Source organism: Podarcis bocagei (genome assembly GCF_964188305.1).
Source record: "Podarcis bocagei genome assembly, chromosome: 1".
Lineage (NCBI taxonomy): Eukaryota > Metazoa > Chordata > Lepidosauria > Squamata > Lacertidae > Podarcis > Podarcis bocagei.
The window spans coordinates 53,523,262-53,548,803 of NC_138125.1; the positions used below are offsets into that span (position 1 = coordinate 53,523,262).

Below are 25,542 nucleotides of genomic sequence, written 5' to 3' on the forward strand. Positions count from 1 at the left end.
GAGAATGTGGGGATAGAAAGTATCTTTAGGAGGCTGGTGTTTTTTGTTTTGTTTTGTTTTGCTTTTTGCCTCCTAATGCAGGCACTGCTGTGGGAAGGGACATCAGAACGACTTGGTTGTATGATTGCCTGTCCTTTTGCACAATATACATAACACTTTATGCTCGGTTGGGTTCAGGGGAGCCAGACCCCTGCGTTGTGGGTAACACGTTGGTTGCTGTAAATGAGATCACATTTCATCTTCTATCAGTCTGAACACTCTGTGTCACTCTGCAACAAGAAATTCTCCCCCAAGCTAACATGTCCTCTCCACTGCTGTTGCAAATGTGATGCGGCTGCACATGTGTCATGGGACCGTCTTTGATAGAGCTTATGACATCTTTAGAGTAGAGAGACAAACTCCTCCCCTCCTACTTTTCTCCAAATGGTTCCTTGGGAGGACCAGCTATTACAGTCTCTGATGACCTTCCACCAACTGGCAAAGATATTAACCAGAACTTTGGCCTCTAAGATGACTTTTTAATATGTTGAAACTTGTTTCATTGATGTTTACCTGGCTTACTTATGTATGTGTGTGTTTTTTTAAAAAAGTGTTATGTTTCCATATTTTATTTGCATCATTGTTAGATGCCTTGAGCATCACTGGTTCAAAGCTGGGAAATATATAAATACCTTGTTCCTGATGTACCAGTCATTAAGTGCTGCTTTTCCTCCTCTCTTGATTCACACATTGTTGACATTAGTTTGTCTTGAGAGACAGACCTTGAGAGACTCCCTCCAGGGGTGAAGTCAACCCGCTGGAGAATCCCAGTGCCTGCTGTGGCTGCAGAGAATTCTAACTTAAACTGCTGCCTCTTGCATTGTTTTTGCTGCATTAGCAGCACCAGAATGACCTCCCTGGGGCGCATGCCTGGGCAGTGTGTATGGAGGCTAAAGAAGAATACAAACACAGAGAGAGTCTGAACCTTTCTTTTCACTATCAGGCGAGCCAGTTTGCTCCTCTTAAACAGGGTGCACAAACCACAATCACTAGTCAAGAACAAACCTGTACTGCAGATCATCGTGTTTGTCTGAAAGGAAATAAACCATGACCCCTGGTTTGGACACAATGCTAAGCCAGAAATTGTAATTCGTTTCTCTTGTGTGGTAGCAGGAAGGAACCAAGTGGCCCAGACTGGCATGTTCACAGCAAACCATTTACAGTGGTACCTCAGATTAAGTACTTAATTCGTTCTGGGGGTCCGTACTTAACCTGAAACTGTTCTTAACCTGAAGCACCACTTTAGCTAATGGGGCCTCCTGCTGCCGCCATGCCGCCAGAGCCCAATTTCTGTTCTTATCCTGAAGCAAAGTTCTTAACCTGAAGCACTATTTCTGGGTTAGCGGAGTGTGTAACCTGAAGCGAATGTAACCCGAGGTACCACTGTACTATAGTTTACTGTACCATGTAAATAAGGTAAATATATACATGTAATTCTAGCAAAACTTTTACATGGGTTTCTGATGAATCAGTAAGAAACCATAGAAAGCTGGGGCTCTGAGGAGTACAATGAACATATTTGTAGCCAAATAAGTTATGGCCACCTTGAACTTGCAGTGGTTATGTCGTTTTATACACAAAAATGCTAGCAACTCTTAGAGGTGCTTGTATTTGAGACATTTAGAACAATCTTTTAGAGCAGACTGAATCTCACAGGGTTATTGATTTAGCCAGATGTTTATATATCACCTCAAAGTGCTCGTATATTTATCCTGAATCAGCCCCCTGCTTTCTCAGCGCTGAGTTCTGACTACAAGCCTTCCGCTCACATGAGTTCACCCTCGAAGCAAATCACAGGGATGAAACAAGGCTGTTATCAACACGAGTTTACCATACATCCCCGTTTCATCATGGCATGCTAAAACAGTTTAGGTTGCTTCAGTAGTTAATGCAGGCAATCCCCGCCAGAATCTCATGGACGGGTGTGTGTGGGCAGGCCTGTGTCCGCAACGCAGATCTGGCTTTAGTTACTAATATTTCTGCTGTTGATCTTGCTGACTCCTTACTTGGAATTCCCTGGTGCTGGTCCCACAACCTGTTTACCTTATGCTGTCTGGTCTTGCACACATGGCCACTGGCAGCCTAGGCAGACAGACCAAAAGAGTGGCGTTGTGTCAGCTCCAGGATGCCCTGAATGGCCTCATTGTTTCCTAAAGAAAACTTGACAGAGGGCAACATTGATATGGGACTCGACATTGCAGTTGCTGCGGTCACTGCTTCCCCCCCTAGAAAAATAGGTGGCGTTAATCATTATGAAGTCGTTACAGTAAGTACCACACTTTTTAACAACAACAACAACAACAACAACAACAAATGAGGTGCCAGTACTGCATACCCTTAAGTACCCCCTGGAAAAAGCACTGGTTGTGGTTCAAAGGATGCATCCCTGACACTCTGCAACCTCTAGGCTGATGGCAAGGGACTGATTTGCCTTGCTGGGGCAGAGGCAGCAAGCCTGAAGCCATGCTTTGCCAGCAAATGTTCTGAGGGGGAGAATTTTTATTTGTGTGGTATTTTTATTTTAAAAATATGCATCTTAAAATAGAACAGGAAGGGAACAAAATCTACCTGGGGGGGGGCAGGGGGCGGGGCGGACAACACTGAAGCTTGAATTTTGTCCCAATTTGTTTTGCTGAAAGGCTACTAACTTTCAGATAGGGCAAACCTATATTTAAACAATGGGGCATGTTGGTGACAGGGCAAGCAAAAATCCAATAGGGTTAAGTCCAGCAATTACCCTGATCTTTCATTAATATTCCACCTGGGAAATGCTCATTTGGCTCCCGCCCCTGTATATACCAACTGATCTACCTGAGCCAATATACAGTACGTCTCATACTTATCTCTCAGGAGACATAACATGCAAGAACCAGCTGATCAATTAATGCTCAGCTGGATGTTGGGATTTTAGGAAGTGTTTCCCACTGTCAGCCATCTGATACCATAATTATGGGAAATTGCAGTCAAACATAACTAGGCATGAGTGCTAGTTAGAGCATAAAGGGGTTAAGATCACATAGATTCCTAGGCTCAGCTAGGTCATGCCCTCTCTCTCTGATAAGGGAAGTAGTGAAGCTTTATCTTCCTGCCCCCCCCGCGCCATGTAACCAACGAGGAAGGACGTGTCCAAGCTTTGCTCCAAGCTTAGAGCATGTATTTGAAGCTATCTTTCTGTATTTCCTACCCAATAGTATTCTGCCCGTGTTCTCCTTGCTGCTGCTTGGATAAATGCAAATCTGACCTTTGAATCTGTAAGTAAAACATTTTTAACTTACTTAGCAGTTTGTGGTCTGTTCATTGCAAGAAGGGTAGAAAAGAGGGGAGTGCTGTTTGCAAGCAGACTCAATGGGACAAAAGGGTCTAACAACCTATATTCCTAATGCTATACTTTATATACTATATTCCTAATGCTATACTATACCTTGACTTTTGTGAGTTTAAACTCTGCTTTGGGGCTCTATTTTGCTGGAGTGTGAGTTTAGCCCCATGTTTTGAATCCAGGCACCTATCTGAATCTTTTATTATTTACCCCCCCACACACATGGGTCACAGGGGTTCTATTTCCCTCCCACAATACAAAGATGTAAAGATGTCCTGTGATTCGCAGGTGGGTTGTGCTAGGTTCTGCTGAGCTGCCTCTCTACTGAACCATTTGCCTGTCTTCAGGACAACAGTTCCAAAATATGCTCAGGTGTCTGAATCATAGTACAAATCACAAAGTAGGAAGTTTTCCTCAAAGAGGAGCTGAACCAATGTTGACACCCCCCTTTTATGGTTAACACAGGAAATATTTCCAAGCAGATGATCGAAACACTTAAAGAAATATGGGTACCCAGAAATGACTGGGTAGAAGCTTCTGAGGGTCAAAATGGGCAATACTGAATGAATGAAAAGACTTATCCAGGGAGAAAAAATGAGCAGACTGCACCAAATGAAAAGAAACACTAAAATATCAAATTACTACGACTAAAGTGCTAAAATAGCTAAAGATGAAGTTACAACGCCAGGGCAAGACAACAAGCTAAAATAGCTCAAAAAAGTTACTTCTTCAATTTGAAAAACTGAACGATTATTCCCAGGCACCGAACAAAAGCAAGTGCCTCTGTCCGATAGCATCTGGCAAATCTCCACACTAGCATCACCTGAATTACTACACTGCATGAAGCAGCGCTTACAGCCAATGAAAAAGCGTTTCAGTTTAATTTCAAATTACAATAATGGGGAAGGGATGAGTTATCAAGGCAAGGAAGAGAGAAGGCAGTTGTCTTGATAAGCAGGAAGTATCTGGAGGGGATCTCAACAAAGGAAGCTACCTTACACCGAGTCAGACCATTGTTGCATCCAGCTCAGCACTCCCTGCACTGACTGGCAGGGGCTCTCCAGGGTTTCAAACTGGAAGCATTCCCAGTCCTACTGGGAGATGCTGATAGACAATGCTAAGCTAGCCAGACCATGATGGTCTGACTCCATATAAGGCAGCTTCCTGTGTTCCTGTGTCTGCCTGACTTTGGCGCTGAATGGTTGCAGAATCTACGCACAGAGAGGATTTGAAATATGGGCAAGCCTGAAAGGCTGTACCTATAACTTTGTTAGGTTCCTAGTGAAAATTCATCTTTGGATACAGACAATGCGGTTGCATTGTTATCAGGAAGAATACCCCCCCCATACATACAAAAGATCACATACTGTTATTTCCCTGCACTATAGAAGCACACAGCAGTGGCTAGGTGACCTTGCGCCCATGGCAAAACTGTCCAGATTGCACCCCCTAGCCATGGACAAATTAGGTCTTCTTTCTGCCTCTCCTCCAACCGTCCCCATTCAATTCACCCTCTATTTAAAACCTTTTCTTATGAGGAAATAGTCGATATTTTTATTTATAGATATATTTATGGACATATTTTAAAGCCGATTTTGTGCATCCCCTCGTCTGTGCCCCTAGTGAGGGCCCACCTTGCCACCCCCTAGCTACAGCCCTGTGTTTGGCAACAGCCTTTTTGATATGTCATACTTAGAATGGTATAGCTGTGAGCAATTTCCATGACTAGTTTTAAGGTAGGGTCACAACCAAGGTGGCTAATCACATACATTCAGCACCCACCTTGTTCACTGCCTTATTCATAGAATCATAGAATCATAGAGTTGGAAGAGACCACAAGGGCCATCGAGACCAACCCCCTGCCAAGCCTTTCCTTATCAATATAAGCTACCTAGCGTTTGCAGAGGAAGTGATGCAGAACTGCTAACCTCAATCAGTCAAGTTTCCTACCCATCTCCCATGATTATATATATATATAGATTTAAATTTACATTTTGAGTTATTTTTGTTTTCCTTTCAGAAGCCAAGCTGGTTGACTTTATTCTTGTGGAAAGCATGAAAATTCAGATTAATATTTCATTTCCTATTTGCTAAAGAAATCATATTTGAATTTTATTTTTATTACAAATAAACACAGGCTTCGACTATGTTGCCAGTAGTATTAACACTCTTTATTCCTTCCCAGAACCAAAACTGAATAAATAACAATAAAGAAGAAGGAAGTTTTTTTAGAAGGAACAAAGCTCAGTGGGGGGTGGCGATAGGAAAGGCTGCACGTGTGTCTGAAATAATGGAGAAGAAAAATCAAATGAATATTATTAACACTATTCAAAAGTAACCTGCAATTTATGGTAAAACTCTTCTGTTATGCTTTAAAAAAATTCTATACAGAAGTTTATCACATTTGTCTTTGAAGGGTACATACGGTAGTTAATCTCTGCTTTCATATGGGAAACTGAGGTTGCAGGTTGTATACTCAGTGAATCTAGGGCTAAGCAGAGATTTCATAGATCTTAGGTTTAGCTTTGATACCTATCCATTGCACTATTACATCAATTTTGTGAGCAAATTTGTGAGCAAATTTATAAGCTTTCCTTCCCGGTTTCAAAATTCCAGAAATTTTATTATTTTAAAATAGAGCATTCCCCAAAACATTTTTCAAGGTAGAATTATAGTCTATTGGAAGAAGATGTTTCTTTCTGTGGTCATGTCCATTAATTTTAGTGAGGTTATTCTGAGTAGGTCTGACATTGGATACAACCCACAGTGCAGAGCACATTTGCTGCAAACTATTTGCTGTTCATCTTGGATATTGAAAGAATATAATAGCCATCAATGGAGAGACGTGTAGTCCATCAGATGTTTTGATATACAAGTTTTGGAGAGCAATGGAGGTCTTCTCTTTGTTCTTTTGTGTACATTATGGACTCCTGTGTTGCCAGCTTGCAAAGTTGCTTGGTCTTGCCACGTGAGCTGGTTCCTCAGCCAAGCAGACCATTTGCACATTTTGTAGCATTTGAACTGACCCTTGGTGTGTTGCTCCATGAAGTCAGTCTCCCAGCAGCATATTTGAACCTGGGTCTCTTTAAGTCCAGGGTGAACATTCTGTCCTGGTACCAGAGGGACTCTCTAGCAACTCTCCTAGTGCCAGCAACTTTGTGGAAAAAAGAGTTGAGATGGATGTTTGTTCAGGTGAGATGGAGCTATTTATATCTATAAATAAATAAAACATATTTTCAGATTAAGGGCAGTTCAGAAGGAGATGAGATTACAAGGGGTGGCTTAGAGGAAAATAATCCAAGGACTCCTTATAAAAGCATGAGTATGTTTTGTTTTCTAAAAACCATGTCGCTTCTTAGGAGCATACAAAGGGAGAGGAGAGACAGTATGCCCACTGAACTTTTAGCTTTTGCTGAATAGTAAACAGCACCTTCTGCTTCTAGAGTTCTTTGAGCCTGCTTGTTTGTTTCTGCTGCTAGTCTCTAGTGTCAAAAGCAATAGTGACACACTTAGCTCAAGAGCCAGCTGCCTTCTGTGGCATTCATTTGTATGCCATACTGCCTGTTCCCGATTCCCTCCTACCCCCAAACAAATGCTGGCTGTGCCGTCTTGCTGCTTGGCTTGGAATGGCCCCAGATTTTTGGGCGAGTTTATATCGCAATAAAGAGCTCCTTTCTCTCCCGCCAGTACCGCCGAGCCTGCTTCTGTTTGGTGGCTCCCATGAGGGATCTCAAAATTACAGCAACAAGCAGCCTGAGAAAACCAAGTTTGCAATGGGAGGTTGCCATGGACAGTAAGAATGGAAAAGTCCATACAGGCAAGAAGCCATGGACAAGAATTGGATTAACAGCTGGTAAGAGCAATGTACTACCCTGGCAAGCTTGGTAGTATGGGCAGGGCAAGGACTCTGGCAGAGGAGAATTGGTGGGTGGGTGATAGGGATGAGTAAGTCCTTCAATTCCAGTTCTCTCTGTTTCTCTGCTTCCTAATCTTAAATTTCCACATTTCCACAGCAATCTGAGAAAATCCCCCCCAAACACATTTTTGTATGCTGTTTTGACAAATATACATGGTTTTGTAGATAATTTCCTGTAATACAATACCTATTTGTATGTTATTTTCACTAATATATGTATTTTAGTGCACACTTTACCCTACTACGTGCATTTTCTACACATTGCTTGTATTGCAAAATTGGAAGAAGTGCGAATTTCAAAAGGTTTAGTTCAAATAATGCTTTAAAAAGTGCAGATTTGGTAGGTTCACTTTAAATGTGAACTGAATCAAATTTATCCCTCATCCCTAGTGGCGGATGTGGCTGATTCATCCTTCCATTGCTGACTGATCCTTCTCCTATACTCTACCCCACCCCAGTCAGGCTTACTACTCCCAGAGCTGGGTAGGGAGAAATATAGGGTTGGGGCACCTAGGGGGAGAGGATACATAACCAGAGAACTGGTGGACAGGGGAAGGGTTATATTAAATATCTCCCTCATTTATCATGTTGGGTATTGGTGAATGTGGGGGACACCACACAAAGAGCCTGGCATGTTTACAAAAAAAAAAACCCAACCACAAAAGTTTTGGGGGTGAAGATTGGGGCTTTTTAGTTTAGAGGAAAAGGTGAGTAAGGAGGAACATGATATAGACCTAAAAAACATGCATCAAGCGGAGAAAGTGAACAGAGACACAATTTGATGCATAATTTGATCGGTCATTCAATGTAGCTGAACTGTAGAAGATTCTATATTGATAAGAGTAACAGCACATACCGGTAGTTGTGGAATTCACTAGCATAGAATAGGGGATGGCCACCAATTTTAATGACATTAGATAAATCCCTAGATGATAAAGCTAGTAATGGCTACTAGACATGATGGCTACAGAGAGGATGAGAGGCCTCTGAATGCCAGTCGCTGGAGAACAACAGGTGTCTAGTTGGCTGCTATGGGAAACAAAATGTTTGAATAATAGGCATTTGGTCTGATCCAGGAAGGCTCTTATTATGTTCTTAGCTGGCAGAACATTTTGGACAGACAAATTCAATGCTGTCAAAAAATATGTCACCCTATAAATCCCTCTCCTGTATCACTAGCGGTGGAGCGCAAGACGCTATCTCATGTGCTTGTGCTCTGTGAATGTGTCCTGGAACAGGCACTCTAAGCCCCAAAACTGTCAGGTCTATTATCAATGCATATGTGCAAAGGAACGCTCTGATTTTTAAAGGAACTGATAAGAGCCTAATCATAGACCTCATGGATATCATCTTGGTGGTGAGTCCTGGAAGACCTGCTCTCGCTTGCAGGCCTTTTCCCACCTGGCCTTGGACTCCAGCTACAAAAGCTGAGGCTGCTGGGGTTGGGCTGGGGTATTGTTTTGCTGGGCTGGAGTTGTTGCTGTTATTTTTTTTGTATCTTTATTTTGTATCTTACGATTTATGTAGAAATTGTTCAATTTGGTTATGTGTTTTTTATGTTTGATTCATTGTTTATGACTACTTTTGTTATGTTTGTAGTCATGTAACTTTTTTTAAGCCACCTTGAGCATGGTCTTAACTTTGGAAAGGCGTCGTACAAATAATATGAATTGATCAATCGATATGGGGAAAGTCACGGGAGTCACTCAAAGTATACTACTGCTTCTTCTGTTGAAGTGATACAACTCTCTACATTTGTAAAGAATCTATGTTCCTGATCAGCTTCTGCAAAATGCCAGTGAGAAAATAAACCTAGCCTATTACTTTTTTTTCTTCCAAAGGTTGAACTAACCAAGGTTAGCTGAGTCCCAGAATAAACAATTTTTACCCTCAGGCCAAAGGCATGTTTGATAAGTGATTTCTCCATCAGGATAAGAAGCATGTATTAGAAGAATATTCCCAGGTGCTCAGTGGTACATGCTGAGTTTGCGCCTTAGCCTGAAGTTTTATGATTTTCTGGGTGAGTGTCGTGATTTTAGAAAGCTATTTTCACTGATTTTTTAGAACCTGAATTATATGTTAGTACTTGTTAGAACCATAAGCAATATTTTCTTCTTTTCCTAGACTTCTCAGGATGCATGTATCACAGTCCAGTCCTTGGATGCCCCCAGATGCCTCTCAAATACTGACCTTGAGTTGGAGGAGCTTGTCTTAGATGCCTCGCATTTAACGGTTTGAGGGGAAATAATCACCAACCTTACATTGTATTAACATCTAGTAAGCATTTTCATGCACATTTCTCCTAATATACATATTTTTGTATGGAAGCTTATATAGTATTTGCATTCTTGAAAATGACTATCCCCTAACAGAATGCATTTTCATACATTATTCTCATGAATATCTGCAATTTTGTGTAGACTTTTCACTAACACATACATTTTTGTGTACATTGTTTGGTTAGAGACTCAGGAACATTTGGACAAGACTCCAGGGTTCAAACTCAACCAAACCCAAATCGGTTGGCAGTGATAATGGATTTGTAATTTGAGGTTTTAAGCCCGGGTCACAGCATCTTGGTCATGTTGTGGGGTGCTACCTATGCCTGGTCATACCTGAGCCTGCCTGATCACAGTCAAATCTGACTATTAAGCAGCACATTCCTTTGGGAGCGAGAGTATTTCTAAACGCAGTGTTAAATAATAATTACTGTAATTCTTTATAACCCTTTGGACTTCACATTAAACACACACTAAGCAAGATGGGACCCATAAAAATGAATGTTGCCATTACGGTATCCAGAATTATAAATGGGCTCTTACTGTTAACTGCCAGAAGTGGGTGTAGAATACAGCAGAAGACATAAGACCCGTATTCAAATACAGTTGGACAGAGGGGGAAACACACAAATGTTTGGAGATGCAGGAATGATCTTCCCTATTTTTAGATAACTGACTTGGGTCACCTTGAAATTCACCAAATACTCCCCCCCCCAACTGTTTGAAGACTTCACATAACAGAACTTCGATTTAAAGCCTTGACTCTCTTATTCGGCTTAGATCCTTGTCTAAGGTGGTTTCCTCCAGTATAGTTTTTAATTACTGCTTCAGTATAAATTACACATGGAAGACTTTCCTTCCTGTAGCTGCAGGGAAGTTTCTAAGCACATCACATCACAGATCCAGTGTGCTTATGGCAGGCAGTATTATTTCTAGCACACCCAATCAGTGCAAAACGATGACAAAACAGGAATTTGAGTAAGGCTTTTTCAGGCAACAACAACAACAAAAACCCTCAGCAAATTGGCATTAGGGAAGTCACTGGAGTGGAGGAATGATGTCCTTCTGTTCCATATTTCCGTCTAGTCCCTAGCAGTTCATCATACAAATTTGTGATTGGCAGCCTACAGCAGCCCCATCCTCTCCTCTTCCTTGGAACTGCTTGCTTTGATTTTTCAGCACCACCCAGATGCTAGCTTTTGTACCCATGAGAGATCTATGCTCCCATGTTTCCCCAGGTTTTGGGGTTCCATGGCAAAAAACATTAGGAACCTATACAACCCCAGGGTGCATTTTCCCTCCTGAAGGTAGTTTCTTACAGTGCTACTACTGGGTCAAACTGACTCAACAGCAATCTGACATATTTGAGTGCTAGTCAAATAGTGGCTCAGTGATGACCACAGCCAATCCAGGCTATTGCCATATTGCAACTGACCTATAACTAAGCAAGGACAATTGTGATCTTTTTGAAGAAGGTGACATGTTGCTGGTGTGCTGTGTCAAACTAGCCCCAGCGAAAATTTCCAGTAATTGGAAGCAAGGGTTGTGGGATATCAATAGGAAACTGCTCGGTAGTTGGCCGCATGTGATAGTGTTGCAAGACCAGGAAAAAACTTAGTGAGAGGCCAGGAAGTAGTGAAGCAGAGTCTGTGGGGGAAAGTTCTGTCTCCCATACTAATCCTTTCCAAACAGAAGCACTGTTATGTTTCACATTAATGTGCCGATAATTAACTGTATATACTTAGAAGCAAGTAATACTGATTCCAGCAAGATTTATGTCCAGCTAAGTATGTTTAAGATTGCAGGCTTAATTTAAAATTCTAATTAAGATTCTATTAATGTTTTTATTTAGGGACAAACTAAACATTATGAGGAAGAACTGTAATTGGATCTCCCAATGTATTTTTATTTTCCTGAAAGAAAAGAAATGCACACAGGATGCCCCAAAATTGGTTTGGGACTATAATGTAGGAGAAAAGAGGTTAACCCTTTCATCCCATCTCATGGAAAGCCCCAAGAGCAATGTAGGGGAAAGTATACAGGGATCACTGCTTCCCCTGTGCCGTGGCTCCAGTGCACCCCTTAGAAGGAGAAGAGGTAGAAAGGCAGAAGATGCAGTCAAGGACCTTCCACGTAATGCATCTTGTGGCCCTCACCTGCAGTTCCTAGGTGCAGCTAAAATGCACCTGCCATTTTCTGAACAGAGAACAATAACAAGAAGCCTTCCCGAGCGATCACGTAGAAGCAGATATTGTTTGTAAATGATCTGCACTTAAGAGCTGCCAACAGAATACATTTTCCTGAGCTAGGGATAGTGATAGTGATGGAAAACATCACTTCCTTTAGTTTCTGCAGCAGTTATTGCACAGGAGCTCTGGCAGAGGAAAGGTGTCAACCAGACACAAACACTAAGTTGTATCAGAAGGGCATTGACAAATGGGTCAGAAAAAACAATTCAGATGGCCAACCACTGAGCCAAATAAGTGAGCCAATCAATGCACTACCAAGAGGCAGAGGGGCAAGTGTGCCCTAAATCAGTAAAAGATACACAGGAAGTTGATTTAGACCACGGCAGACCATTGTTTCATCTAGCATTCTAGCACATATTAACTACATTGACTAGAAACAGCTCTCTAGGGTTTCAGGCAGGTGACATTCCCAGCGCTACCTGGAGTTGTCAGGGTTGAACCTGGGACTGTCTGCATGCTCTGCCACTGAGCTACGGCCTGTCTCTAAGAAGTGTAGCAGGAACCCCCCACCCCAATCATTCTGTTTGCACAAACTTCACACACACTGTGAATAGCAGGTTAATATTTACCACCTTAAATTGTGCGGAGAAAAGGATTGCAAAGTAGCCACCTTTGCAATCTTATCTCCGAAGGGGGGAACTGTAGCAGGAACCCCCCACCCCAATCATTCTGTTTGCACAAACTTCACACACACTCACACACTACATACGCCACATTTCTGTTATAAATTCATAGAAAATCAACCATACATCGGATTTGCACTGTTCCATTTTATTTTACTCCATATGACAAGGACTATCAAAGGGGGGTGGCTTGGTTCTGGTCAGCCATAATCCCTTCAGCATACCAGCACATCCACAGGAGCCCTGCCCAGTTGCTATGTCAGCCCTGATAATCCCAGACAGAAGACAATCAAAATGACAAAGAACTTGCATATGGTAGTGGATTCAGCATGGACTGAAACAAAGGACAATAATCAGATCTTCCCTCTGAGGGCAGGAAACTGCAAACCCCCTTTGTCTCCTGGAAGTGACTCATGGGCAGGGGGAAAGGAGGGACCAGCCAGGTGACAGGACACTCAGGTTACCACCACAACTCCTCCCTCAACCCCTCCTTTCTGTAATGTATGCATGATGTCAACCCCTTCTGTAATGTATGCATGATGTCAACCCCTCCTTTCTGTAATGTATGCATGATGTTTCTGGGGGTGGGCTTGACCTGGAGGATGGGAATTTCAAAAGTTTTTATAAGGTCTTGCACACCATCTTTCTGGGTCTTTCCTCTCACCTGCAAGTGAGGGGAGCACCCTGTCGCGACAGTCTTAGTTCAATAAAGGCAAAGCCTACAGGCTGCTGTTTTGCTCCAAGTTATCCTGGTTGGTGTCTTTGTTTTTGTCCAAGGGAGCCCTCGGGTTTTTCCGGTAACAGAAGGCAGCAATTGAATGAAAACAGGTAAAACAGGTAAATGAAAATCATTTAAATAAGCATAGAAAGGGCAGTGGAAATCTACCGATATGCAATATCAAATTTATTTTAGCACATATTCAACCTGGAATGATTACTACTTGGTTAGAGAAGAAAAATTGTATTGGGAACCTTTGGAGATCCCAAATTGCCAGTTTCAAAGCATTCCAGCCTAGAAGGCAGGTAGTAGAGTAAGAAGGCGGACTCTTTAACACCAGCTTCAATAGGAATAGTTCCTAGAATCTGTTAGGGATACTATTACATTGACAGTACAGTAGGCTATCTTGAGGGTGGGTTGGTATCCCTCTTCCTCTTCCTGGTTGCCTCAAACTTATCCATGTGTCTTTCTCTCCCATCCTTCAGTTAGGTTCAGGCAAGATGTTTATGTCAAAGTGTTCTGGTCCCTTTGCTGAGATTCTCCTTATTAGTGCATTCTGCCTGCATCTCAGAGAAAGCTGAAGCAAGCCATAGCGATTGGCTGGAACTAAGGCAGAATGTATGAAAGTATACATGAACGCATTGGCAAAGGGGGTGAACTGCTTGCTCATAAAACCATTTAATACATGCTGCCAAAGTCCTGAGCTCCAGCCAGCAGCCAAAGCAAACAGCTTGAATAGTAAGGCATTGCACTCTGCCAGCAAGACAGGAACAAAAGGTGGGGAAGACAGTTTTCTGGGTGGGCTATTGTTCCATTGTACCACCTATGGAACTGCGCCTTTGGTGCAATTTTCATTCACAGCTATAAAAGTCACAAGCCACATTTTTGTGAATTTAACCAGATAGAATTTTAATACACAGGGAAGACTTAGGGACCTGATATTTCCTAATCTGACAGCAATAGCAATCAACATGTCTTTTACAGTATTAATCTAGCAACACCATGTCAGCTTAACCTGAGCTTCTAAAGTGGAATGTATGAATGAGGCTTACATCCTATTCACATTTATTTGCAGGTAAGTCCTATTAAGTTCAATGGTTCCGCTGAGAAAATATGCATCAGATGGCACTTTGAGGAAAGTTAAATAAGATATATGAATGTCCCTTTATGAGATATACAATCTGCAAACATGCTTTCTTTTTCACTGTTTCAGTCAACATGGTGGGCTTCACACAGTCACCATGAGGATATTCCAGGGAGAAAGGGACCTGCTCCCTAGGTGTACCGTGTACTCTTGTAGGGTTGAACCAAGAACACGAAAAGATGCATTCTCACATGCTCAGTAAATTCCCTTCAAATGGTGAGAAAGGTTGGGTCTGCCAGTTTCAAATAATGCAAACTCTGGGGCCACGAGGCCACTTTGAGAGAATTAGTGAAGATTAGTGAATTCTGGTTGGGAAATAATTTAGACCTATTGGTACCTATTCAGTAGATCCAGTCTATTTTCACCTTCGTTGGTTTCCAGTTAGTTTCTGGACCCACTTCAAAATCCTGGTTATGACCTATAAAGTATACATGGCTTGGGATGTCCATACCTGAGGGAAGACTTTCTTCTGTATGTACTTCCTACCTGTATGTACTTCAGCCCCTATCTGAGTGCCACCTCTGACCAAACTTTGGAGGGTGGTCACGACAGAGAGGGCCTTTTTGGTGGTGCACCCCCCCCCAACCGAATACTTTCCCAAAGGAAGCACACATGGTGTTCATGTTGTTGTCTTTTTAACTTCAGCCTGACACCCCCCCCCCAATTTTAAAATCTCCTCATTTTAGTCCGTGTGGCATGACTGGTGGTTTTAGCTGAGCTGGGGGGGGTTGTTTTCAAAAAGCTCCTGTGATTGGCATGATATTGATGGTGTATTTGGGTTGTTATGCTGAGATTTTTATAGCTCAATGTTATGTTTCATTGATTTGTTTATAAGGTACCTTTCAAGTATAAATAATAATAAAAAAACTTCATTCAATTAAACCAAGCTGGTACTATAAACCTCAGCCCTGATATCCTTGGAGAAGCTTTCATAAGTATTCTAGGGAGCTGAAATGTACGCCTGGCATACGGGTGATGCCTGACTTGGGAGGCATCCCTAACTGAGAGAAGCTCGCGGTCTTCTCCTCAGCGAGCCCCACAGCGCCCCGAAGCGGTCAGCTGCGACAGCTGAAGTTGTGCGCGCTCCGGACAGCGGCCGCTCCAGAGATTCTCCCGCCTCACAACCCCCGACATCTTTTAGCGCGGCGTCGGCGCCTTTAAGAGAGCGAGTGAGAAGCTCAGGCTAGCCATCTGGAAGCTGGAAAGTTGTCCGCTGGTTGGACAAAGAGCACGGCGAGAGCACCAACACCGCCGGCAGCAGCAAGCTCACGCCGGGGTCCGATGCCACCGCCGAATCGCCTCAGGCGGAATCGGTGTGGCGCGCGCGGCTGCTCGCGCCGAATTCCCTTCGCTCGAAAGGAAGCGCGCTGCGGAGGAGAGGCCCGGCGGGGGGTTCCCCCACCCTCCCCCACGCGCGCCCGCCGCCTCGCCCGCGCTTTCCTCAGTTAGGCAGAGCAGAGCGCGGGCTGCGCTCTGACCCCGGAGATGGGCCGCGGCGGGAGGGGCCGGCAGCTGCTTCTGCTGCAGATTTGGCTCGGCAAGGGGAGCTCCCTGATGCTGCTGCCGCCGCCGCCTGCACCGTTTCCTTGCTGCTGGCTGTGCGGTTGGAAGGGAGCTCAACCTCCGCCGGTATAAAAAAAACACAAAAAACAAAACCCCTCCTCGCTCTCCAGGGAAGGCGGTCGGCCAATAGGTCCGCACCGGTTTGAGAGAGACTGGTCTGGAAAGCAGCAGCAATTGCCGAAAGGATACTTCGGCGGCTCGGCTGCGGACCAAAGCGCGGGACTTTTCTTTCCCCTTCGCCCGCCCTCGCCCACCTCGCAGCCCGCGCCGAAGCGTCTGAGGGAAGGAAGCGGGCGCCGCCGCAGCGAGAAAGAAAAGGCGCGCGGGGAGGGTCGGAGCAGCCCCGCCGCCCGCCCGCCCGCCCGAGCTGCGCGTGGGTCTCCTCCTTTGGCGGTCGCGCGTGCGTCGTCGTGCGAGGGGAGGGGAAGGGGGGGCGGTGGGCTGGCGAGAGCCAGAGCTCAGCCCCGAGGAGAGACACACCGGAGGATGGTCCTCCCGCCGTGGCCGCGCGCCGCCGCTGCCGAGCGAGCCTGAGCTGCGGACCGAGGGGAGATGCGGCCGGCAACTCTGGCTGGAAGCCCTTGAGATGAGGCGGACGCCCGCCGCCGTGCCCAGAGCGGCTCCTCGTTTCCGAAGGTAGCTGGCTGCAAGGGGAAGGCGGGACGTGACGGGGGCTCCTGGCAAGTCCCTCTTGCCCGGGGCGGGAGGGGGCACCCAGGACGCCGCTTCTCTGGCCAACGCAAGCGGCAGGAAGGCTTCAATCTCGCTCCCTCGCTCCCCCAATTCTCTCTATTATTAAGCGAGAGGATGCAGCGCGAGCGGGGTGGGCGAGAGACGTGATGCTCTGGGTCGGTTATTCCTGGGCACCGAGGAGGCAAATGGAAATGCACTTTTCCTCTCTGGAGGCAGCCTAATAATGCAGGCTGTGCAGGCAGCGCCTTAAAGACGGAACAGATTTATTTATTCGCCCTTTCTTTTAAAAAAACAAACGTGGCGTAAGCTTTCGTGGACTAGCACCCAACCCACTCCGTGCCTTACAGCCCACGGAAGCTTATGCCGCCGTCAAATCGCGTTTGTCTTTCTTTACGGTGCGTGTTCGCTCCGCGATTTTAGCCCAGGTTAGTTTCCCCTGCGACTCTTCAAAAACTACCTTATTGTACAAGGCGATCCAGCAAGGGTTGTTAAAGTAAAGGATTGGCTCGCCCGCCCACCCTTTTTGCAACAACGGCGACCACCTTGCTTTGAATGTAGGTAGAGGCTATTGTGGATCAGCTGCTAACGCAAAGAGCAAAGGTGTGTTGTGTTCAGTTTGTGGTGGTGCAGGAGGTCGAGAGGGCTCGTCCACAGGTAAAGGGGATGGAGCGGTGGCGGGAGAAGACTTTCTGTATGTGACTGCAGAGACACGTGGGAATCGCCGGGCTGGCTTAGAACTAGGAGTCTCTCATCCAGGTACAGGCAGCTGGCTCTTTGGAAGAAGAGGCGTCGGGAAACCCCAGCATGATTTCCAGTTTTGTTAAGCTAGTGCCAAGGGATGACTCTGATTCCAAATGCAAGTTTGGGGGACTAGGTTGGCCTTGCTTGTGATATGGGATGCCAGAGCAGCACAGCGCTGGAGGAATGCATGGGATGGGTCAGGTAAGGGCATCTGCAACTTAATGTTTTATTTTGGGATTCCTCCTCCAGCCTGCCAAGGGGTAGCGATTTTCATTCTTATCTGGAACTTGGAGCCTGGGCTGGAGCAGAGGTTTTAGGATATGTTGCTTTTTGCAGGCTTTGTAATGCTTTCTCTTGTTATCGCTTTGTTTTCCGATGTAATTAAGCTGGCAGCTGGAGTCCCCAAACTCAGTGCTTAGACCAGCCTTTCTAATTTCTCTATCTACAGTTCATTCCCTGGTGGTTAGGATTTCCCTGGCTTGTATTTTCAGCATGGCACTAGTAGCTTGCCTTATTTAATTTTGGAGGCAGCAAAACATGCCTTTCATCGGTCCTTTAGTTAGAAATGACCATTGAGGAAAGAATGCAGCGACAAGATGCCACTTCCTTCTTGTTTGACTCTCATTTGGCCTCTTTGGGGCAATGATTTGTGGGGAGGAAATGAAATGTTTAGTTGAAATGGGAGCACTCTTATTTCCTAAAGTGGTCTAGAACAAGGAGATAAATGAGACCGAAATACCTTTCCAGATGATCAGCACAACAATAAAAGCAAAGTTGTTGCTTCTGTTGTGTTGGACTCTTGACATCTTCCCTTAAGAAAGTGCATCTGTTTCAGGGATATTCTTTTTTTCCAGCACTCAAATAGCAACCTATTGTTTGGAAGAGGCCAAGCTTTCTCCAGCTGGTGGGGCCATTCTAATTGATTATGAGGACTGAATGGAATCTGATTGCGTGAAAGTCGTGAGCACTCACTGTATAAAACATGTGAAATCATGCTCCCTCATGTTAACAACAACGACAACATAGGTCTCATCCTGAACAGGCTTAAGAAAAGTATAGGAACACTCAGCAAGCCTTCAGACTTTGTCCTGAGAACAGTTCCACCTCGCATACAGATTTTTTCTTTGCAAGCTGAATATTTCCTCTGGAGCCCCCACCATCCAATCTATGCTTCTTTTACTAAAGTAGCCCTCCCTGCAGCAAGGCTTTCCCCACATCCATTATGTGTGGATTGGACGTCTCACTCACACCTTTGAATTTAGGTGTGCAGAATCATTCCGCAAAGACTAAAATATGAAACAGGTTTATTGAGACACCTGTATTACATTTTAGCCTTCACAGAATAGTTTTAAGGAAATATTGTTGAAATAAGAATTTGGGGGATGGGGGAGAACCAGGGTTGACAAACCCTCCAGATGTTTGCACTACAATTCCCATCCTGTCCAGCCAGTCCAAAACATCTGGAGGTTGCAAGGTTGGTGAGGTCAGGACTAGTTCATAATCCAGAACATAACAGTGTCAAGGCAGTATTATCCATTCTTTCTGTTTCTGCAACTCTGTAGTATGGGCACCAAAATTCCAGAGTTCTTATTTCCCTCAAAGCTTTGATTCATCAATTTAAATACCAAGATATCTGGGTGTGTGAGAGAGAAGGGGAACAAGGAAGGAGCTTTTGTCAACATCCCAGTCTAGGCTATTTATTGGCGCAGAGTTCCTCAACTTTTGGATCCCAGATGTTGTTGGTTGAGAACTGTGATCCTCAGCCAGCTTAGCTGATGATCAGGGTTGATGGGAGTTGTAATCCAACAACGTTTGGCAACCTAAGCCTGATTTACAGTGTTTATAGGCTGCCCTGTGTGTCCAGCATGGCTCACAAGAAGAAATAAAACCATTTGAAATTCAAAAATAATAGAAGTATAAACACAGCATAAAAATAGTCACATATATAAATCTAAAACAGATAAAGAGGCTGGTGCTGGAGCGACTCAAAGGTAAGTGCTATGTGGGAGGGCATTTCAAAGCCAGGAAGCCTTCCCTGGAAAGGTAGATTTCCTTATAGTCACTCACCACACCTTACTGGATGGAGACACTTGAAGAAGGTCCTCTGAAGTTCTCAAGGGTTGCGTAGGTATGTGTGAAGAGCAGTAGTTCTTTGGGTACCCTGATCCCAAGTCCCGATGGGTCTTAAAGGTCAAAAGCAACATCTTGAATTGGGTACAGAAATGGACTGTGAGCTAGTTAAGATAGTGAAGCACTAGTCAGATGTGCTTCCATTGCAAAGTTTCGGTCAAGCAGTTTTGTAGTCATGCACTGAATTTTCAAAAGTAGACTTTTCTACAATGCCCTGCAGTAGTCCAACTATGAATGGGACCTTTTTTTTTTAGCAGTCCCAGGCAGAAATGCTGAATTTTGCAATTGAAACTCAGGCTGTTGAAGCAACCAGCTGTTTTCTGCACTAGAAGAAATGTTATTGTCCAAAACAGGCTGTTTATGGCTATTTAAAATAACCGGGGCACCTTTTAAAGCAGGATTTACCAGGTATGCTTCAAAGAATGCATCCACACTAGTGGTACAGGGGAGTGTGGCACTGAGAAGGAAATCAGGGGGTACTGTGCAAAGCAGACTGAGGATGAGGAAGAGAGGATTAAGACAGGCTGATGGTTTTGATAGTAAAGTATTTGCATTCTTTAGGATTGGAGTTAGGTATGAATGAAAATTAGGCTTATTTCCCATAGAGGGCAAACACAGACCTTAAGAACAAGGTTTAATAGTTGCACTTTAATTTTAGGTGTATGGTCTACCCAGTCCAAAGGACTGGGAGTGGGTTTCTACTAGTATTGCACAGAAGAAATAGAGCCTCTTATGCCAAAAGTTCAGTCTAATGCAAGGCATTACAAGGGGTAACATAAAGTTCCCAGCCATGTTCACCCTTACAATGAAAAGTAGGGTCTGCAGCCATTTGCAGCATGTAATAAGAGGGAGGACTCATAGCTCAGTGGTGGAGCATCTGCTTTGCATTCAGCAGGTCTCAGGTTCAATCTCTGGCTTCCCCACTTAGGGCTGGGAGCCAACCCTGCCTGGAGAGCTGCTGCCAGTCAGTGTAGACAATACTGTGCAAAACAGACCAATGGTGTGACTTGTTATACAGCAGCTTCCTATGTTGCTATGTGATGCTTTTTCCACCTACTGATTTCCTCCTTAAGTATTTCCCTGGCTAAGGTCGCTTCTAGTTTTGGAAGCCAGCTGGTGTGTATATGTGTGCAGAATGGCCAGGGAGCAATTTCAGGGAAGAGCTGAGTGCAGGAGGAGTTTAGGGAGGTGGTTCCCACTTTCTGATTCTCCCCAGCAAGTCTGCCCCTGAATTCTGCAATATGTTGGAAAACATGGGTCTTGGGTATGTTTCCCAAGAATGCCTATTTTGGTTCCTTAAATAAAACTTCTCTGCTGTTACTTTTTCCTTTATGATATTTTGAAAAATGCTTATTGGGAAATGCCAGAGATTTAATTCAGGGACACCTCTTTATCGGGTGAACAATAGTATGATGTGGCTCTGAGGCACATCTGGCAAAAAGGCTGCAAAGTATCTCTGCTGTTCTTCACACTTCTCAAATCTGCATTGCCATCATATCCTACACGCAATCCAAAGATGTGCACCTGTGGCCATTTTCTCTCTGCTTCTCTGTGTTTGCTTTTAGAATAGGAGGTCAAGGATGGTCGTGGCCTTCAAATGAAGCCACCTACCCATTTGGCTCCAAACCAAGAAATTTATTTACTTTCCCTAATCCCAGCTGTTCCGAATTCACTTGTTCGCTCAGTACACCTTGTACGAAGGGACAAATGTACCATCAAATATATTCCTACTAATTCCCTTACCTGGCACTGCAGTCTAAACCACTGAACCTCTTGGGCTTGCCGATCAGAAGGTTGGCAGTTCGAATTCCCGCGATGGGGTGAGCTCCTGTTGCTCGGTCCCAGCTCCTGCCAACTTAGCAATTCAAAAGCACGCCCAAAAGTGCAAGTAGATAAATAGGTACTGCTCCGGTGGGAAGGTAAAGAGTGATTCTGTGAGCTGCTCTGGTTTCGGTGTTCCATTGCGCCAGAAGCGGCTTAGTTATGCTGGCCACATGACCTGGAAAAACTGTCTGTAGGCAAACGCCGGCTCCCTCAGCCTGTAAAGGGAGATGAGCAGTGCAACCCCAGAGTCATCTGCAACTGGACTTAACTGTCAGGGGTCCTTTACCTTTACCTTTTATCTGGCATATCTTTCCCTATCTCCTCCCTACCGCCGCAGGCTGATTCCTCTTTCCTGAATTCCTCCTAAGGGATTTTTGTCATCCTCTAAATAATTCCTTCCACTATTAACCCAGTACCTCTTTTACTTGGGTTGAGAAACTTGTGCTAACTAAAATAAAAACTAATAAAAACTAATCCTTTGTCTAATTTTAAGGAAGAGGAACATGCTATTTAATTGCATGTACATTATGTTCTCCAAAATCATTAGTCTGTTATTGTTGTTGTTATTATTATGGCTACAGAACCATAATTCGCACAGTGAAACAAGGTGATACGTACACCTTGGTAGCAAAATTTCCTGCAAGCAAGATAGAAACACAATTTCTTCAAGGACAGAGGTTGGGCATAATAAAGGGATTGAAGGAATGCACTGTAAAAACACAAATGAAATGTTTTTAACAGTGGGCCAGAGTGAGCACAGGTTACCTTCAAACTTTAAGTTTTATTCAGGAGAGTTGATCTGTACACTGCTTACTTCAGGAATGTGAGGGTTTAAGTTGCCTCTGGTGGGATTTGAACCTTTTAGTGCAGAATTGACTTGTGCTGGGCGTTGGTGTGGGGTGGGGAAGAACACGAACAATTCCTGTCAGGGTTCGAGTCAAGCTTTTAAATTTTGTTGGAGTTCTACCTATGTATAATGTCATGCTTTCCCACCACACATCCCTCCCTCTTGCCTTCAACTAGTATATAAAAGCAATTGTTCTCAGGGCAGTATATCTCAAGGGGCAACCTTGATCTTAGTGAAAAGGCTCCTAATTCCATGAAACTGTTTACTCTGTTTGAAAAACCTTACTTACTTCTTGAGATGAATTTAGCTAGGGGAATTTGGTTGACTGATGTGCACACAGATTTTGCCACATAGCATGATGTGGTGCGCAGAGATGAGTGTTCTGGGCTGTTTAAACACAGGATTTCTTAGTTCGACCCCCCAATTTTTATTTATTTGTTTATTTATTGGTCTGGCAACAGCACTCTCAGCCAACAATCCCAGCAAGCACTGTCCTGCCCCTATGGTTTCTCAGATATGCAAAGAATAAAAATGTGTTTGGAATCTAACTCTTGCCATCAAGCTTTGCTATCTACCCTGCCTGCAAGGCAGCAACATTTCATTTCAGGAAACAAAGTTATCATTCAGCCAGACAGTTAATGTAGGCAGCAAAGCCACAGTTTGCTCACTTCTGGCAGGATTTTGTGTGTGTGTGTGTGTGTGTATTTGCAAACCAGCAACTTCATGTCTATCCTAGCCGCCTGGTAAGACAGAGAGAACTGCCAGGAGGCCCTGCTGATTTCCAGGATGCCTCTGTTCCAGTGATAACTAATGTGAAACTGGGGCTTTGCTGCTACAAGTAGTTTGACCCTGAAAATCTAGCCTCTTGAGCCTCGACATGTGAGAGAGTGATACGGCAACTGAGTGATGAGAGGAAGGCACAATGTGTATATTTTGGAGGCAATTTTCATTACCAATTCTTATGGAAATGCAGAGAAGAACAGTCCTAACTATACCTTCATATGGATGACATAGGACTGGATTCAGCTAAACAGTTACACTAGAGGGGGCCAGTGCCACATGTCCCGCTAGCTCAATGGGACTCCCCCTCCATTGGCTCTAGAGGTTGGGAGAAACTCAGAACAGCACATGGAAGGAGGAGAGGTGAGATTGTTATGTCTGGCAAGCTGAAATGCTGATGGAACTGTTGTGATAGTAAGATGTTGAATTCCACCCATAGGTTCTGCACTTACCCATGTTACAGTTCTGTCGCCAAAAGGCAAAAAAAGGATTGGGGTGAAATGTTTTTGATAATAGTGTGACACGAAATGGTCTGGTCCCCTCTCCTGACCCTGTGCAGATGTCAACACAGTTATCTCATCCAGTGTTAGAAACTGAGATCTGAAAGCTAGGAGCTAAACAGCACCTTAAACCTAGGTTATGGGCGCAACAACAAAATGTCCAGGTGCACTTTTTTATAACAAGAATACAAAGCTGAAAATGAATGAACTGCAGCTAAAAATATTATGTTCATTTTTCACATAGTCTAGTTTTTCCTCTGCCCACCCCCCTAATATTCTTAAGAGGGTCTCTTATCCAGTCTTAAGAGAGTAGCTGGAAGTGGGGAGGCAGGAAAATGTCCTCCTTTCCTTCCATTCTGCAGTTTTAATCTGAAATCTTAGGTGCAGTACTGTGCCCAGAGCTCAGAAACTGCTCACACTAATGAAATTCCCTGTCACAAAATGTGCCTAGGCCAATGGGAGTTTCAGACACTGATCTCATCTGGTTCATTTCCCCCCATTTAACAGTTTTCCATCTGCAAAGATGCAGCTTATAGCTGACCCGTGGTATAACGAGGATTGCATGTATGGGTTGCATATGGCTAATGAGTGGGACAGAGAAACTAATCAGTTTTCACCCCCTTGCCTCTGCTGCTGCTCTACTCAGGACCTGACAGCAGCTTCTGGAATAGATTCAGAGTTGTTGAAAAGTGAGCCTTCGTTGAAATAAAGCACTGGTGTTGGTTCCTCTAGTCTGCCTAGGGCAATGGCCTATCAAGATAGCAAGGGGACATGTACAGAAGAGGCTCATACTATTCTAGATTCCTTTGTGTCTCGGCAGAGTGAGAATACTATTGCTTTAAAAATATGCTAACAAGGCTGGGAACATTTTCTTCATAAACAGTTTCCTAGGCAAATGGATTAATATTCCACTTCATGATCACAATCCACGTTTAAATCTATTCAAATTATTTGGCTTTTGTGGTTCTGTTCTTTCTCTTGCAGATGTGTGTGTGCACACAAGCATTTGTGGCAGTGTGGAAATTGGTCCTACATGTCAGGTGGGAAAGGCTGTATTGATTGGCCCTTCTCTCATGGTTCTGGCACTTTCATGCTTACCACAGATGTGTGGGTGCGGCTGCTGTCGCATGTGCTGTTTTACTGCGCTCCATGTTTCCTGCGGAGACCCTTATCTGAGATTAAAGCCTGCCAGTTCCTCAGCTTTGTAGGCAATCAAAGTTAAGAGGCAAAGGCATGGTCCAGCAGTGCAGCGGATAAAATACTGGATGTCAAAGGCCCTGAGTTAGGATTTAAGTCTTGCTTCATCACTGGGATTATTGGGGTAGCCTCATAAGTCTTTTATCTTTCAGATCCAGTTCCCCATTGGCTAAATGGGCATGAAACTGACTTGTCTCACACAGATTGTTGAGAAGCTGAATGAGATAGTAAAGGAAATGTGGCTTCCTGCCCTACACCACCAAACTTGAGTGGCCAATAAAGTTATAATAACAATGCTCAACCCTGTAAAAAAAAAAAAAAAGCAATGGGCTTCACAGCAGAAGTTGCTGGAGTTAATAAATTATTCCTCCCTTGTTGAAAGGTGCTTGGTGTGCTTCTGGAATAAGACTTTGTGCAGACTAGAAGTAAATTTAAGTTTATCCTTTTTTAAATTAAAAAAAAATCCCTTTTACCAAAGCTCTGGATTAAATGCACAACTGGAAGGAATTTGGAAATACACTGTATTTTTATTTGCCTGAAAGGCATATACTGTACCGAGAAATGTTCCTGTAATTAGACATTTGGTATAAACAGGAGTGTTACTTTCTGAAGGGGAGGTTGTGGTGAGTTGTGTACTGTATGTGCTTCAGATGCAGACTTAAGCCTTGGATGTGGTGAGGCGTACATTCAGGTGATGTGTACATTCAAGTGTATAAAAGTGATTGGAGGCTTGGCTGAATGTGCCTTGCCTGTTAGCCTGGTGTGTACCTTCTGGTAAACACGCTGCAGTTATGACTCCCAAATGCTGCAGTAGCTCTTGACCTGTCAGGCGGAGGAATTTGAATCATGACTCTGGAGTGGGCTTGAGCCATGCGTACCCTTGTGTCCCTCTCTGTGTACATAACATTTGTGTGGGGCATGTGTGTCAGCTTGTCAGGAGCTTTTCTGCTCTCTTTCCTTCAGCGTCTGAAGTCTCCCAG

The 25,542-nt window shown here is 44.1% G+C and overlaps 1 protein-coding gene across 4 annotated transcripts in view; it reads left to right on the forward strand.

The window, feature by feature from the left end:
* CHST1 (carbohydrate sulfotransferase 1) overlaps positions 1–25,542 on the forward strand; it is a 60,471-nt gene that overhangs the window by 16,824 nt on the left and 18,105 nt on the right. The window contains exons 2-3 of one of the 4 annotated variants that reach the window (XR_014001210.1): positions 7,046–7,211; positions 9,399–9,505. The gene's annotated coding sequence lies outside the window, so the exon portion shown is untranslated. Of the gene's footprint in view, positions 1–7,045; positions 7,212–9,398; positions 16,487–16,563; positions 16,969–17,018; positions 17,486–25,542 lie in introns of those variants that run through there. The other 3 variants (XM_081165583.1, XM_081165587.1, XM_081165585.1) reach the window with 3 other exon arrangements.